This window comes from Oryza brachyantha, chromosome 9 (genome assembly GCF_000231095.2).
Source record: "Oryza brachyantha chromosome 9, ObraRS2, whole genome shotgun sequence".
Taxonomy (NCBI): Eukaryota; Viridiplantae; Streptophyta; class Magnoliopsida; order Poales; family Poaceae; genus Oryza; species Oryza brachyantha.
Genome location: NC_023171.2, coordinates 14,462,589 through 14,477,465, shown reverse-complemented (window position 1 = coordinate 14,477,465; position 14,877 = coordinate 14,462,589).

Here is a 14,877-nt window from a genome sequence, read left to right as displayed (position 1 = left end):
ACCTGATCATGATTGTCGAGAGCTTTTACTAGAACTGAATAAAAGACCTTCTTCACCTTGTCACCATCCCTCTCTTCAACTTCATCAATGTATGCCACACGCAGACCGGGGTAACTGTAGTTTAAAATTCAAATTGGAATTGAATTGAAGCAATTCCATTTTTTTGGGAGATTTCATTCTAATTAAATGTTAACTACTGAAGTAAACATCAACTGAACTAGTCTCGTAAAATTGAACAAAAAACATCTTAGATATGTCGTATCTTGTAATTGGCAAAATGTTCCAATTCTTATTTCTTTCTCGGAAGAAATGACTTACTTCACCCTCAAGTTCAAGATATCTGTTAGCACGCCGATCACCAGATTGTTTCTTATTTCCGTATATCTGGCAAGTAGCAACATATGTCAATTTCATGTCTGCTACAGCCTCGAGTTGAGAGGACAAAGATCTTTGGCTTTTCTTCTCCTCCTAAAGAGCACACCATAAAATAATGCAAGAAGACCCAGGAGTAAATAGTAGAGTGGGCCCCGTATTCATGGGGAGAGTCCTAAGTAATCAACGCTTAGCAATAGGATCTTTCTTTGTTAGTGAGGTGTTCCCTTCCTCCCAAAGGGGAAAGTTTGTAGACCAGTCTTCGTACAAGGAGGAGAGGCTTTTTGCGGCTATTCTTGATCTGATCTTGCCAGGAAGAAGGGCATCCAACAGACAGAGTGATGCTTCTTTCATATCTTTATTGGTAGCCAGTCTTTCACTTCCCAATACAACTAGAGAATCGTAGGCCTCGTACGTGCGTATTGGTTTCTAGCGCAAGGAAGCATATGAACTTGAGGTGGGGGCTCAATCTCGTCAGTCTCCTGGATTCCAGTCATGTCTCTACCATCGGTTTCTCCCTTTTCTCCGGCTGGCGTAATAAGGAGGGAGTCAGAGACTACCAACTCGACAATGTTGGCTCGATCATGTTTATATTGGCAGGAGGAAGTACAGCATGCTTCTTAAGCTTATTTTCCAAGGCGCGGCTGAGAGTTATGCCGAACGGAGTGAAAGTCCTGAGTGTCTTTGGTTTTCCGTCAGACAAGATATTCACTTCACTGTTCTTGCTTGTTCCCCCCAGGGCTATCTTCTTTCCTTTTGGATCTGCCTCTTTGACCTGTGATCCATGAGTCCCATTGTAGATAGCATCTTCAATACGAGTGGCTGCTTCAATCAAAGAGCGTGGTCATCGCTTGGAAATCGAAATAGTCATGGTATTGCCTACTCATGTTATTCATCATTATCCGAACTTGTTCCTTTTCTGGGGAGAGATCAATCACTTGGGCTGCTTTGGCCTTCCAACGGGCCAGGAAATTGGTCACAATCATAAAAGACCTGAACCGGAGGTGCTTGAGGTGCAGTAGAAGGAACAGACTTTGATTGATGAGAGATTTTGGATAAGAGTTCATAAAAGGCGCTAGCCTGTTTCATGGTCAGGAAGGGAAAGGAAAGAGCTGGGTTTCTAACAAAAAAGGAAACGTTTCCGTAGGAAAAATCTATCACATGGAAACAGCAACCATCGAGTAAATAGAAGTTTTTTTCAATCCTTGGTTGCAATGGTTCAATCGAGAGAAGAGCAAGTCAATTTCATAAATTGGAACAACCACATCAGCTTCATTCTTTTCGCATAGGGGTAGTTTTGTCAACTCGCCTGAAGACCACTGGAATCGTAACCAATACCCCTGGCCACACAATTCAAACCTACCAAACTATAGTACTTACATCCCTAACCATTATCCACCTTCTCTCATTCTCTCTCTGCGAATGAGCTAATGCTTTTTTTTTCGATCCCTGCCACACCCGGCGTCGTGTTACCATTTGATGACTTCTTAGGGGGACAGTTTAAGTAAGAGTAGGGATAGTTGAAAGAGTAGTTAGATGAGTCCTGACTCCTGCGTATTTGTACGAGATACCTTATAGCTTCAAAGTGACAAAGTCCGGTGTGAGGTTAATTGAACATATTGAAATATGGGTCCCCACACAAATAAAGTAAGAAACCAGATTTTCCTTAAGGAATTGGCTCTGAGGCCCGGCAACTCGAACTTTCCTAAGCAGGAAGGAAAGAGAAAATCAAGATCTTTCTTTATTATTTTATTGCATTCCTCTAGAACTCGATGAGAAAAGAATAGGCACGGCGTCCTCTGTAACATGGGCACTTTGACCTATTCCTATTCCAATTCTTCCCCGTGGAATTCCGATGTTCACTCAACCAAGAAAACGTATGCGCGTGACTAACGCGCAACGGCTTTCGCGGTAGCTCGCCGTTGCTTGTTCTTGGCGAAAGAACTCCTTTCGTTAGCTACCGAACCGGAAGGGTGGAGACAAAGATTAGATTGAAGTGTGGTTGATAGAAAGCTAGCAAGAGTATTTCATCCTTAGTGAACTGAGAGATGTTCTATCGCTCCGCGCCTTATTTACTTATTCAGTCTAAATACGCTCCTTCGGGCATAATAAGCAGAGTCTGGGAGTTATAGAAAGTAGGTCAAGTAGTGAAGAAGTTGGGTCTTGGGTAAGCATGTTGGACTAGATAGAAAGACGCATTACTTCGGACTTGGGTAACTCTTGACGCCGATATAGATGTGTTTTCTTTTTGCCTATAAGAAATCCTCCTTTATGTATGACTGGGCTTGTGAGAAGTGGTCTAATACTATCTATTCAGATATGTCTCTTCTTATGGATAAGCTAGGGAGGGCATAGGTAATTGCTTGGGGGGGCTAGTCAATGAAGAATTGAGTATCTAATAAGAATTTCTTGTGGGCAAGAGTAGGGTTGACTTGGTAGGTAGAACTATTCTTATGGCTAAGAAGCTAGGCCGATATGCTCATACTAAGTGCTGTAATCTCTCATTCATGCGCATTAAGGAAATTGTAAAGAAGAAAGTCAAACGCTCTACGCCTCGTCGAATAAGAGTGTTTCCGGATCATATCTATTCTTCTCGGGTACTCTTTCTTAATGAGAAAATCATAACTTGATCCGATCTTTATGTCGCACAGTGGTGTCCTTTGTGGAATATCTTATATGTGGATGTGGATTGATTTTTCCTCTATGTAAATTGCATGAATGCTTAAAGATGTCTGTTGTAGACAACTAGCCTCAATATTCTAAATCTAGGCAACTCATTTTTGTTCCATAGATTTCTGAGTTGATTTCATTATTTGTTATTGGTCTTGCCCGAACTAATCACTTTCAAGGTCAAGTTCGAAGGTATTATATATGCATGCGGATGGAGACACAAATACTTATGTAATTGGAAGCAGAACTTACTTCATTGATAAGGCAAAAGACATAGGCAGGCAAGAGGGAAGGAATTGAAATAGGTAGTCTACGGCTCCGGCCGAGTAGATGTTTCTAATCACTGACGTGAAACTCGCCAATTGTGACTTGCTTCACTTTCGTTACACTCTGCAATTGTTGTGGCTTTACCAAAGAGCTCGAATGAAGATGAGATGGAATAGGATCTAAGATCTGGTACGCCCCAAGCAGCTTCTTAGTCCTAACTCTCAGCCACGGTAACTTCTTTTTTTTGCCATTGTAACTGAGATTGCTTCTTGCCTCTTATTCCGCGCAGAGTGGAAGTGGACTGAGTCTCCGTCTCGAATGCTCTAATGTCCAGCTTCCCACCGTAGTAGAACGAGGTGCGAGACAAGCTTTCTAGGACTGATATTTCCTGCTCTCGGAGTGTAGGTGGTGTGAAGGAGTGTCGAAGATAGAGCCAAAGGTGATTCTGGATCGGCGCTTGGGGCTTTCAAGGGGAATGCGTACACTGTGTTAGTCAAGGTGAGATAAATGACCTGAGTAAGAAGCTTCTTGGGAAGATTATTACGAAATGCAGCAGAAATTTGCCTTGTCTAATAGCCCTTTCTGGCACAGCCCATCCACGAGAGTAGTATAGGTCACGATATTGGGTTCATGACCCCTAGAAATCATTTGTTGCAGCGCCTTGGGCCTTTTATTGAGTAGATAGAGTTCAATTTCAAGCTCTGCTAGAGCAAACACACTTCTCGGGATGGATGTCGTCTGTTGGCGGAAAACCGCGATTTATTAGGCAGTAAGCCCAACCTAGATATTCTATTTTCCATATGAGATTTATCAGTATTGAGTATTTTTAATGAAATAATATAATAATAAGGTGAGAATAAGGGAAAGAAGAAGGAGACCATCTTGGCCCTCCCTATTGCTACACTCATCTTAGTAATATATTTACTACTATGGCAATTGCTGCGCCCTCTATAGTAGGATCCTACATAAGAGATTGAAACAGGCAGTACAGCTACAAGCCTTAGAGGAACGAAACGTTGGCAAATAAAGATGCAATGGCTAGAGAAGGATTTCCTTGCTTTTTCATTCCCAAGCATTTTACAAGAATCCCCTGTGGGTTTCCTAGATATGCCTTTGAATTCCGAGAATTTCTAGAGTCTAATTTATTTATTTAGCTAGAGCACTTTCTATCATAGTCATAGAGAAGCCACTCTTTTTGAATCCGAGGCGCGCAGCGACACTTCGTGCCTTCAGGCTTGTTTTCTTCTCTTGTTTGCTAGGGGATCTTTTCTAAATTCTTGTAGGCTCGCTCAATACAAGCTGACTAAGAGGTTGAATAAGCTGGCCTCGGCCCTAGTTTACTAGGTCGGTCGTCCTTGGTCAAAAAGACCAGGCTTGGAGTAAGGGTGATAAGTACCTGCACCTGTATAAGTCCAGTAATAAGTGGCAAGCTAAGCAGTAGTAGTAGTTCCTGTCATTCAATAATCAATCTATACACCAGACTCTGTTGCTTGGTTTGATGGATACCCGGCCTAACTCATGGACATGTTTTTCATACGTTTGGAAACGAGCTTAGAAGGAAGAATTCACATCCGACCCTGGAATCACTAGGTTTGCTCTATCGATTGACCGCATCATAGTTAGGATAGGCTGCCCTTGAACAAGGTATGTCTTTGCCTCAATATGTTATGACGGAGAGCAGACCGCACCAGAAATGGTAAGTGAAGCCAATCGGTTGTGAACTAGCTTGTTTTTGTAAAACCATCTAAGGGGCGATAGAAAACCGGAAATCCAATCCAGCGAGTGGAGAGATTGAAGCGAGTGTAATACTTGTCGAATATAAGTAGTGTCAAAGCCAAACGCATCCATAGTATAGAGTACCCGCGCGAGAATGAACGGTTCGAGTCCATCCAAGGGGCAATGGTCGCTCAGAGGTTTGCATAAAGGTACGTTTCAACGAATCTTGATGTTGGCTGGGAGTCCCCTCTTCGTCGGAGAGGGAAGCGCTGTAGAAGAGGGTTGAGAGTCCTATAGCAAAGCAAGTTCTTTGGTTCTAGAAGAGAGGATGTGCTTTCCGCATTGAAGTTAAGGATTGAATGAATTAATTGTCCGAAACCCTACTTGTGAATGAATGTCTCCTGTCCTTTGGCATCCCAGTGAAGAAGTTGACTTACTTCCGAATGAAGCGAACTCTGAATAAGGTTTTCAGATCGACCCAAAATATATTATTTATTGTAAGTGAACGGAGAAAAAATCCAAAGTCTTTAAAATAGGACGGACAGGCTGCTCCCTCTTGAGGTTGCAGGATCTGTAGTGACATCTTCTCCTGATGTGCAATTGGAGGCACTTGTGCTAGTTGCTGCATCTTCACCGATATCATTTATATTTCCATCTTCCTGCACTTGGTTGACAAACCCTGAAACCATAACACAGATTTAAATCTGCTCTTGGAAATCCTCGAAACCCATTCCATATCCAATCTTTGGACTACCACCCATATCTCCTACTATCGACCCACCACTGGATAAGCGAAGAAGTACTGCGAGATAAAGCACGGATATTGGAGTTGATGAGTATGAGTAAAAAGTAAGTAAGCTTACAGGCGGGCCGGCCATACCATATTTAGGATTACTAGTTAAGGCTTTTCGCATTTCGCTTGGTTGAGTCTGATAACGCATTATAAATTGTCAATTTGCAACTTATTATCGACCCACAGCATTCTAGAGTCAAAGCTGTTTTGAGAAACAAGTAAAATAGAAAGCAAAACCAGCACAAGGCTTATCTCCTCTCCTAAAGAAATCTATTTTGATCCGCAAATAAACAAACAGTTATCGCCAAGCATTTCTTTGAATGAACTTTTGTACGATCGAACAACGGGGAGATTTATCTCTTGCTAAATGATAAGAAGCTAAGCGCCCTTGCTAACTGACTTAACTGATACTAGCATGGAACTAATTGAAAGAGAGCAGCTACTGACGTACGATGAAAAAAGGCTGCTGCTTCCTACGCTCATAGCAAAGGTGTCTATTAACAAGCACACTTAATAATAAGAAGATGAATGCTTGCTGCTTGGTGCTTTAACCACCGACTGACTCCCAGCTTATACAGAGACGACCCGTGGGAAAGAAACAGTGGAAAGTATGACCCGAGAGCTTTGACTAGTTCCTTTTACGGTCAGGCTACGGCTGATGAGCCGATCCTAGGCCCCGGGGAAAGGTTTTTGCTTCCTTGGAGGTTGACTTTGAGAATCGAATCCTATCAACGGCCCTGGATAGCGATAAGGCACGGGCAAGGGAAATCTGCTTAAACTAAACTAATGCTACCCTCGGAAAGGGTGGTTCCAAATCCAATAGCGGAACAGCGATAGCGAACCTTGCTGCGGATGTGTAATAGTTGTTTCACTTTTCCAATGACGGTGTAGGAGAATGAAAGAGGGATAGCGTGGGGAAGCGAGGAAGGGGAACACTAAATTGAGGTTTTGTTGATTTTATTCGTGATGATTATATTCAAAAAGATCGTAGTCGCGGTATCTTTTTCACTCAGGACTGGGTATCGATGCCGGGTGTTATGCCGATGGCTTCCGGGGGCGAAGTCAATGCTTAAGGAGAAAGGTATGCCTGATACTTTTTAGGCAGAAGCAGTTAATACAGCTGTTTCTATTCTGAACAGAAGTCCGACAAAGGCAGTTCTGAACCGAACACCGTTTGAAGCATGGTTTGGTAATCAGCCACATGAAGGTATTAGGTTTGCTTATTTTACTAGTCAAGCAAGTATCGGACAACTGCGAGCGAAAGCAAGAGATGTTTCTCGAGCTACAGATGTGATTGGTTGGCCATGCTCCTCTCCTACTAAGTGAATAGGGAAATAAGAATCATCAGCTGGGAATAAGAGTTCTATCCGTTCCTGATACCCTGCCTGGGCATCCCTCACTGAAAAGAGAATCAATGGCCATTCCTAACAAGCTTCTTTCCTCTCGGCATAACCGGTCTTAGCTTTTCCTGTTCACGATTCCTAGCACGATTCCTATCCTAAGCATTCTTTCCTAGGTGCCAGAGCGGGTTCCTTAATCTCAAGCAGCAGTCCAAGTTGAGTCTAAGTCGTAGGAGGGATTCCTTAGAGGAACGAAAGCATAGAAAATCGATAAACAGAAATGAGTAGTTGACACGGGAGACTAATTGCTTCAGCCTAGTGCAGAGTTTTCTACAAGCCGAGTAAAGTGTTCCTTTTGCTAATAACAACCATTGCTAAAAGCAGGTGCCTTTCCCCAAGGATACCGTCAACCGATTAAACCTTTGCTAATGGTGAAATTGCCAAACCTTTGCCCATGCCGAAAAAGAAGCCAAGTCCGATTCAATAATTACCTTTTCTTTTGTCTCTATCTTTGGACTGAATCAGAATCAGAAGAAAAGCAAGGCTTATGTTCATTTCAAAACTCCTATCAAAATAGGGGAATTCAAGTGTAGGCGTGACTTGACGTTACGAAATGTCGAATCGGCACCAACGAATGTCACTAGGTGAGTTGACTATTATCGGAGCTAGGTGAGTTGATCAACCCGAGAGTTCCCTAGTGTAGTAGAATCGCTTTCATTCAGTGAATGCAACTAGTTTTTTTCAGCTTGAGTAGTGGAACATAAGCATGGCACTTTTCTCGTATAGCCCATACCATAAGCTATCAGCAGCTGAAACGTCCATACCGGTTCAGTAATCAGAGCAGGATCTCTCCCTCTTTGGCAAAAGTAGTATTTAACTTGTTCCCTCCCATGTGGAATTAAGCAATGAATTAACACAAACAACTTAAAGCTTAAGAAAAAGATAGAGATAAGAACGGTGAGTCTGCTTGAAAGTTTTCGTATGACTGATTTGATTCAACAGAAGAAATTCCATCCCTCCTGAGCTTTGCTAGCAATGGAAGTGGTTTCTTTTCCATCATCTTCTATCATCTGATGTACAAGGGCAATGCACAAACCCGGCACACAAACTGTTTGAGTCAAGTTGCCAGCTTTTCAACTCTTTCACGATACAGAGCCACAACCTGCTTATCGACAATGCACACATCATTTCCAAGCACAGTATACTCATTAAAGTACTTGCCAGGATACACCTTCTCCCCAAAATAGAGAGGAGCGGAAGGCCAGTTTGAAAATTGACAACGGGTCTTCCACGACTGAACGGATATTATATTATACGGCGGACACCAGAGGTTCGAAGAAAGCTCTTTTCCACGCAGAATGGCACTGAAAATAAGAACACACTGGCTGGATGACTTGGATAAGGAAAGGCAATAAGAGAGACTAGAAAGATCGGGACCTATTCCCTCTAAAGTGGATCGCGCTGGAATCACCCGTTGGCCTTCTGATAACATAAAAAGCAGATTTCGTTGAGAAGATGTCATGGTTGTCGGGGATCCTAAGTAGTTTATCTTTCTCACCAGCAAAGCATGGAATATGGACTGATATGGTGTATCACCTCCTCTAGAGGAAGGGACAATAATAAATCACTTAATCTGCTGCCCATGTTGAATGCATCTTGAATAGAGAGGTGCTTATAAGAAAATGAACGCGCCATCTATCAGGCTGGAAGTAATTGAGTCAAGCACCTATCCCAGACCAATTAGATGTGAAGAAAGTAGTTACCCGCTGCCAACCAGAAATGAGTATTGTAATAAAATGAAGATCGTATCTCAAGCATTTCATGCCAATTCTTGGAACAACCTGGTTTATGTCTAGCAGCAGCAAAAGAGAGATTGTCAGAGTACTTGGCCTGCAGGAATCTTGCCCAAAGTCCCTCGGAATGGTACAATGACCAGAAAAGTTGAAGCTTTAGTGCCTTGTAGATGTAAAATAGGCTTACAAAGGCCACACCTCCTTCTTTGATGAGCTTGCGCTACGGTCTCAACTTGAGCCAACAAGGACTCTCTCTGGAAAAGTATGCTCGTAGTTCCAGACCTGCAATCAGTTGCAATACAAATCGTTTTCAATAAAAAATAAGAGAAATGAATGAAACATTTATATATATACATATGTACTTATGATATATAAAATCACCGTCAGTGCAAAAGAGCATCCAGAAATGCTTGGGCAGCCACTCTTCCCAGTAGTTGTCTGGTTTTGTACTGTTTGGGCCACCTCTTGCAAATTCTTTAAGGTGAGTATGTTCACCGCTGGACCCCAAGCATACTGCTAAAGCTCGTCAAGGTTTTAAACATAGTCCCAGAGAAACATAGGCCAACACGAATCATCACGAGTTCAAATCCTTTCCGCAAAGCCTTGATCCCGGCTTTCCAAAACAAAAATGATTAGATTGCCTTGTTTGTCCACTTAAGCCGTGGGTGGTACCTCTGCTTCTAAGCGCTCGGTATGGTATGATCGGCATTGGAAAAGAAGTGGATTTTTTAGAACATCTACTTGATTTGAATGTTCCGTTTCTGAAAACCAATGAGAAAATGTAGGTTAGCAATCCGAAAGGTCAGGAAGAACTGGCTTTATGCCGGAAAGAAGGAATACTCGACGAAAAGTAACTTAACTAGCGGCGAATCGTCTGAGCGGGAATCGTTCTTCGTCTCTCGTCAATGAGCTGTCTTGAGATCGCTTGCCTCCTCCAGTGAAGGAAGTCCGTAGCTTCTTGGGTCATGCGGGTAATCACATGCGTGAGCGGATCGAGCTACTATATAATAAGTAACGGCTGAAAAAGCAATTCTTGGTAGATCCACTTGTTAAGGCGCGGAAAGCCGTGTTCCTTCTCAGCTCACGCTTTCCTGATTGATTTGAAAGACCCTACACACCACCGTATCCTTGGCTTTCTTCCCACTTTCAAAGAACTGGCTATCATTCTTTCTATTCTATCTCCTCGCTTGAGGTCTTATGCTTCTTCTTAAAGGGGTTACTCCGAGTCCATCAGTGTTGAAGGAATGGACAGAGACAGGCAAAGACAAAGTGCTGATTTGACTACCGATAGAGAGCAGAGCTAGAGACAAGATGCCTAGGACCTGGAGGAGATCCATAAGAACCAAGTCGTGGAGAAGATAGCATCAAACTGGAGATAATAAACCTAACTCTCCGTGCTTTAATCGAGAATGGATACAGGGTCGTCGAGCGAAACCTTTATTAGGCACTTGATGATCAAAATTGGAAGGGAGCAATGGATTCAGAGAATGGTGCTTTAATGCGTAATAACACATGGCACTTGGTTCCCGCAACTCAGGGACGCAATCTGATTGATTGCAAATGGGTTTATAAGATAAAAAGGAAGGCTGATGGTACTATTGATCGGTACAAGGCTCGTTTGGTTGCTAAAGGGTTTAAGCAACGTTATGGTATTGACTACGAAGAGACTTTCAGTCCTGTAGTCAAGGCGGCCACAATTAGACTAATATTGTCACTAGCAGTCTCTAATGGATGGTCTTTGCGACAGCTAGATGTTCAAAATGCTTTTCTTCATGGAGTTCTTGAAGAAGATGTTTATATGCGTCAGCCACCTGGTTATGAAGACAAGTCAAAGTTGGATTATGTGTGTAAATTAGATAAAGCACTCTATGGTCTCAAGCAGGCACCAAGAGCATGGGTTTCCAGACTAAGCATGAAATTGCAGAATCTTGGATTTCAACCGTCAAAAGCAGATGCTTCGATCTTCTTTTACAAGAAAGGTACAATCTCCATATTTGTGTTGATATATGTTGATGACATCATTGTTGCTAGTTCTTGTGAAAAAGCAACTTCGGCATTACTTCAAGATTTGAAAGAAGAATTTGCCCTTAAGGATCTTGGTGCGTTGCACTATTTATTGGGCATAGAAGTTAATAAAGTTCATGATGGAATTATCTTGACTCAAGAGAAGTATGCTACTGATCTGTTAAAACGTGTCGGCATGCATGGCTGCAAGGAGATCAATACACCGTTATCAGCAACAGATAAATTATTGGCGAAAGAAGGTGAGCCTCTAGGTGCGGAGGACTCTACAAGGTATCGAAGTATTGTTGGTGCGTTACAGTACTTGACATTGACCAGACCGGATATAGCTTTTCCGGTAAATAAAGTTTGCCAATATCTACATGCTCCCACTTCATTGCACTGGACAGCAGTTAAGCGCATATTGAGATATCTCAAAGGATCCTTGGGACTTGGTCTTCGAATTTGCAAGTCAGATTCAACTCTAGTAAGTGCGTTCTCAGATGCTGATTGGGCAGGATGTCCGGATGATCGCAAGTCCACTGGAGGGTTTGCAGTATTCTTGGGAGCTAATCTGATTTCTTGGAATGCTCGGAAGCAGGCAACTGTTTCAAGATCAAGTACCGAAGCAGAATACAAAGCCTTGGCAAATGCTACTGCAGAAATTATTTCGGTTCAAACCTTACTCAAGGAACGCGGCATAGCTCAGCCGCGGGCGGCATGCTTGTGGTGTGACAATATTGGTGCGACCTACTTATCAGCAAATCCAGTCTTCCATGCGCGAACTAAGCACATAGAAGTGGATTACCACTTTGTGCGTGAACAAGTGTCTCAAGGGTTGCTGGATATTCGGTTTGTTCCTTCAGGAGATCAAGTAGCAGATGGCTTCACCTGTAACCGACCTAGAAGGCAATATATACAAGGCGGCCTCCATCGTGGAGGTTAACACGCTTCATCAATAGGTTACACAAATTTACAGTGCTAACATGACTGCATCTCTACACGCCAGCATCTCCACTGTGCTCGGATCACTGATATGGTCATATCTTCGACACTCAGCAGTGACAAAGTTTCCTGTATTATCCCGTGCAACAATTCCTGCACCCGCAACTCCATCCTGCAAGTTCAGTGCTCCATCAGTGTTCAGTTTCATCCATCCCAAAGCAGGTCGAGCCCACTTCTGAACCACAGCCGATGGGGCTTCCTCCTGAGCTGGAATCTCTAGAGATTTAATGAGCTCATCAACCAATTCAACAGACCTCAACGGCTGGTACTTGACATCGCCATGGTTGTAGCTGTTTCGGCTCCCCCAGATGGTCCACATTACAGAGACTGCAATTGCCGCCTCCCGTTTGCTCATGATATCTGCATCCAACACGTCCCGCGACCATGTAGCTGGGTTTAACCGTGGCATCATCTTGAGATCAAAAAGATCCTGAGCCGCACTCCAATTTTGCATGCTCACACTCGACTAGAGGGCGGGATTCTTTCATCCAATTGATGGCACTTTCTTTACAGAGACTGGAAAAACGGCTAAGAAACCCCGTCAAATCGATTCAACTTGACTGTCATAATTAAGAAAGTGAAGAGATGGGCGCCCTATTCTCTGTGGTCTGTGAAGTTCTGTCAGCTATTGCCCGTGCTCAGTTCCAGATTTCTTCCATCAGTAGTCGGTATCTTCCATTTCAAATGCTAGTGAACATCACTTCTTCTAATATGCAATTCCCGAATGGGAACAGACTTGAAACCCTTCTTTTCCTAGCATTTCAGCCCAGGCGGCTTCCCTCTATATTAATAAGTTCTTTCGAGCAATCACTGATGTAGGTAGGGCTGGTGCGAGAAGAGATTGTCTTATGCCAGAAAAGAGGTGCTCCATGTCGAAGGCAAAAAGAGGTGCTTATCAAACAGGTGGTCCAAGCTCTACCAATCAGGGAGTATAACTACACTGGTCTATAGGGCTTAAGCTAGGGAAGGGGTATAGAATGGTACTTTCCATTTCTCAGGAATCCATAGAGAGAAGATCCTCCTGCTGCGGGTACAAGGCAGTTACACTTATTTCAGCAAAACTATTAGGAATGATGCTGATGGCAGATGCTTGCACTATTCACTTAAGGCTGGGTTGGCTTCTCAGTTAAGAAGAAGCAAACAGTTCGGCCTGATTGAAAACTAGCGTTTCTTGTCCATCCATCTTGCGAAAAAAACAGAGTAAAAAAAAAGAACAAGAGCATGAGTTACGTCTGTGATTCCTGTTCGAGAAGCGGTTCCAACTTCCGCCTCAGGGTCTTGTGATAAAATTGATATAGGATTTGGCATTGCTGTCCTCCAGGTTGCCTGGCTAAGAAAAGAGAAAGGTCTCTCGCCACTCCAGTGATTTTATTAGACATCCTCTTTCCTCTACTTCCCAAGCCCGATTTCCTACCAGCATTTCTACTCAACCACAAATCCACCTAACTCTTCACTAGAGAAAGCCTGTCTTCTCGGACATCCTGTAATCTAGATCAGGCAAAACAAAAAAATCGTAGATAATGAAAGAAGAGTCAGCCCTTGGGGCACTAGGTGGGTCCCCTGTATGCAAGTCGTTACTTAACTTGGCAGTGTTGAAAGTGTTGCTGTGTAAAATCGAGATTGTGTGGGTGTTCAGTCATGTTCGACGCTATAAAACCCAGCCTTAAGTGGCCCCTCTCTGATAAGGTTTGAAATCAAAACGAGAAATAAAATGACAATGACGAACCAAGGTTCTTCTAAAGGTAAAGAAATGCAGGTGTTGGAGACCGGGATTAAGAATTTTGATCTTTCGGGAGGAAGTGCGACTAGCAGCCCGCATTCATCTTCCTATTTGTCTGTCAATTCGAGTCTGGACTCTCCTACTCCTACTCCTTCTTCTTCTTCTGCTGAGGGATTAATTGGGAGTGGGAGTCCTTCCTCCTCTTCCTCCGTGAACCAGCCATCCCCGCTTGAGTCCTTTGACTCTGTGAACCAACCATCCCCACCGAGATCCTTTTCCGTGAACCAACCATCCCCAGAGAGAGAGATCCGCTTCCTTTATCTTAATGAGCTATTGCAGAGTCCAAATGATAATTATGTCCGAGGTGTGTTGAGAACATCTATCGAGAACCAAATGAAAGATTTAATTCGTAGTGACGGCAGGGATCACCGAGGTGTTAATTTTAGGGCGGTAGCCGAACGGGTACATCATAATAGCGATGATATTGATTTTCTGGTTAAACAGCACAAGGACTTAGCAATGAATGGCACTGCAAGTGAAGCGTTCCAGTACGGAGTAGGCGACCTAGCTAATGCTAATTTAGCGGAAAATTTCGCTGCTATGCATTTTGCGGGGAGCACTTCGGATCTATTTTTGATTAACCCTATTGCTCTCGGTATCGGTTTGTTTCTATTTCTTGTGTTTTTAGGAATGCGGAAAGTATGGAAAAACATCTCGTAACGTCAAGTCACCCCTACACTTGAATTTCATATTTTCAAAATAAAGCCTTGCACCTCCATGTGACCTAACAGGACTCAAATAAAGCCTTGCACCTCTATGTGACCTAACAGGACTTTTGAATTAACTCTGCGATTTGAAGACGGAGGAAATGAAAGCTGAAGAAGTTATCGAAACTTGGTTTAGTATCAAGGTTCTTCTCTTCCAGCCCCGAGCCCCTCTCTGATAAGGCTTTCAAGTTTTCAAACGAAAATCAAATGACAAATCTGGTCCGATGGCTCTTCTCCACTAACCACAAGGATATTGGTACTCTATATTTCATCTTCGGTGCCATTGCGGGAGTGATGGGCACATGCTTCTCCGTACTGATTCGTATGGAATTAGCCCGACCCGGCGATCAAATTCTTGGTGGGAATCATCAACTTTATAATGTTTTAATAACGGCTCACGCTTTTTTAATGATCTTTTTTATGGTTATGCCGG